Source organism: Silurus aristotelis, assembly GCF_946808225.1.
Source record: "Silurus aristotelis genome assembly, chromosome: 4".
Lineage (NCBI taxonomy): Eukaryota > Metazoa > Chordata > Actinopteri > Siluriformes > Siluridae > Silurus > Silurus aristotelis.
In genome coordinates, this window is record NC_139577.1 from 26,933,410 (window position 1) to 26,936,930 (window position 3,521).

The following is a 3,521-nucleotide window of genomic DNA, read 5'->3' on the forward strand; positions in this document are numbered from 1 at the left end:
TAGTCCTGCTGACCTATGTTCCTCAGGGATTTCTCAGCATTTTTACTGTGGTAAAAATATTCTGGGTAATACTTTATTGTAATTTGACTCCTTTCCTTATGTCCTTGAGCTTGTTTAGTTTAATTATTACACCACTGCTGAAAATGTATAAGGAGGGATATCTGACAAAAAAGACCTAAACCATGGAAATTACGAGATGCAATTTTGCCATTTGTATTGTTTGCTCTTTTAATTATTTGTCGCTGTTAAGTTCTAGGTTTAGGAGTTTGGGCTCTTCAATGAGACACCATAAGTAGTGCCTAAGGGTGTGTGGTCATTTAATTCACATACTGACCCTAATTCATCAAAAGCGTGACCTTTGAGCAATTAATACACTCTGGATAAAGACATCTGCCAAATGCCAGATTATATTTGGAAGTGTGTGTGTGTGTATGTGCCCATTTAGAAAGTTTGCTTAGACTCATTACTACTACAGCTACTAATTATTATTATTATTATTATTATTATTATTATTATTATTATTATTATTATTATTATTATTATTATTATTATTATTATTAATCAGATAGATTTAGAATTATGTCACAAACCTAGATTGGATAACCTACAACTGACAAATATTCTACACATATTTTTTATTTATTTATTTATTTATTTATTACATAAGTTCCTTTTTATTGTTTTATTGCCTACTGCAGTTATCATATATTGAAAATATTGGTGCCTTCATTGTCTTTTATATCTTCTGTTACTTTGTAATTGCTTTCTCAGTTTATGATGAGTTCATTATTATGTATTATGTTGTGTTATTATGTAGTACAAGTTTTTTATGCTTGTTGATGTTACTGCAATTTTGTATATGTAAAATGCCAAAAATATTTAATTTCATTCTATTTTTGATTCTTGATTTGGGATCAATATATAATCTTACCTATGAAAACTTAGATCTTTACTATAGAAACATAGGGTAATAGGCATAGGTAATTTCAGATAAATAGGCTGATGAGCAATCTTGGGTTTATGGCCAATATTTTACTTTGTAACTGTGGCAAATCATTACAGTACACTTTTGTCGCATTAGACAAGTGAAGCCTCTTCCAAAAGTATCTTGAATATCCAAATGTTCTTTTGTTTGTTTGTGTGTTTTTTCCCCTTCTCATACTTACAGTTTTGTAGCATGTTCAGTCTATAACTGTTCTGTCAAAATCTCCTTTCTTTGCTATGGATGTCTCAAAGCGCTTGCACCCTTGGAATCATCTCTTACAATTGCATTCCTATACCAGCCCCTGCTCTACCTACCTGGGCATCTCTAGGCAGAGTCTAATAACCAAACATTGCTATCAGATAAATGGACTGGGCCTGTTTTGAGAGCTCTTCAACACCTAACAAATTCAGGGACCCCACTTAACTAAACATGTGACCTTTAGTGCCATGTACTGTTTGATAGCAAGGAATTGTTTGGACTATTTTGATAAATTAAAATATTTGTCAATGAATCATAAATCATTGGTAACAAATGAACACAAAAGGTCATTAATAATTCCAAGAGCATTTTTGGACATCACTAATGACATACTGTATGAATAGTATTGGAAGTGTTTAAAATTGCCATTTACTCCTACCAAACCAAACCAAACCAAACTAAACCAATACTCTGGCATTACTCTACAACAAATATTTGTTCCATGCAGTGGATTTACCATCTGGAAAAATTTACTGCCTCACTGACTGTGATCCATGTTAAGGGTTTGAACACATTTTAAAGAATACTGACGTCACTAATTGGCCCTGATCTAAATGAGGAAGTTGAGAAGACATCTGCAGTAAAAACCCTCGGATTGCGGAATATTTTTTTTGCATCAGCTCGTGTGTTTTCGCTGAATTGTTTAGTCATCATTCCAGTTAATTTTGTGCAGTTCCTAAAACTTGTGAAGAAGATCTATAGAAATGAATGTCAGATCGGATTAGAGTCCTATTTATCAAAATATGTGCAAATGTTGCAATCATATAAAATAGACTGAAACCAGTGGCAGCAGGAGTGATTGTTGCTGATGTGTAACATTAATACAGTATAATAATGTTACATTTAACAATATTTACATTTATAGCATTTGGCAGATGCCCTTATCCAGAGCAAGAGCTTATACTTATCTCATTTATACAACTGAGCAGTTGAGGGTTAAGGGCACAGTATAGTGGCACATTGATAGCACTAGAAGTAACATTACAGCAGTTTAGATGGAACAAACCAGGGCTTTGCCACACTCTCTGATAGCAAATCATTAGATGAGCTCTGTGATGACAGAAGAAAAAAAACTTCCCGCATTTTGCCAAAAAAAAGGAGAAGTGATATGAGATGTTCTGGGTAGAAGGGATCAGAGGGTGTATTACTTTGATTTATTTTACATGTGTTACAATTTCTCCAAGCCACACAAATGCAAGGTAGTCACACTCCACTGTGGTTTTTGTACAGTAAATGTCATCTGTCTGAGACCAAATCTTATTTCTTTACATATGTAAATAGTATTTTGGGCTTAAATTGGGCAGAAATATTGCTTTTCAATTTATATGCTTCTAATATAAATCTACTTAGCTGTATTTATTCTACAGCCTAACCTGGATGTCTGAAATTTCATCAGATGTTACTATTAGCACATTGAGTTTATTGTTTAAAATATATATAAATATACACAGCATTTATTGAAGGTACTATATGGAAGGTCTTGTACGTATTGTTTTATAGAAAAAATTAGGCAGCCTCCTTTTGGACAAACACAGTAGCATGACTACACCACCATCTACATAAAACAAAAATAAATAATCAAAATGTGCTGTATTTTCCCCCAGGTTTGAATCAGTGGTGTGCTTGGTATGTGGAACATACAATATTCCTGTTCACAACAAAAACAATGGTCAGGTATGGTCATGGTTTTTGAAAAGCAAATGTGCTTCATATGTATAAATTTCCAAGCTTTCTATAGCACAACAAGCTTTCAGAAGTCTGGCGGAACCTATACATCATGTCACAGGTAAAGATTTGTGAATTTCTTTTTTAATAAAAAAAGATAATTATGTAATAGTCTTTACAAAACTGGTTAATGTACAAAATGCCACAAATAACTTTAAATAAATATTAAAATGTCAAAGGAAAAAACAATGAGTAATTTTTTACTTTACACTCATTACTTTTATTTACTATCATTGTATGATATTACATTGACCTAGACATGTATTGGCATATAAATGAGCCAAAATCAATACATAAATGAATGCAGTGAGTGCATTTTTATATAATATATTTTTATTTATTGCATAACTATTTGATATTTGAATGAAAATGCAGTATACCTGGCATGTGTCCTGCATTCTTGTTCCTGAATGTGTTATATTTTGCTCCTTCTGTGTTGTTTGTAGGACCCATGATTATTTTCCATCATTTGTTTTCATTTGCAAAATTTCCAGGTTCTTCCACTTTTTCCAGAGGTTCTAAAGTTTTGTTTTATCTAATGCTTCATCAAGTT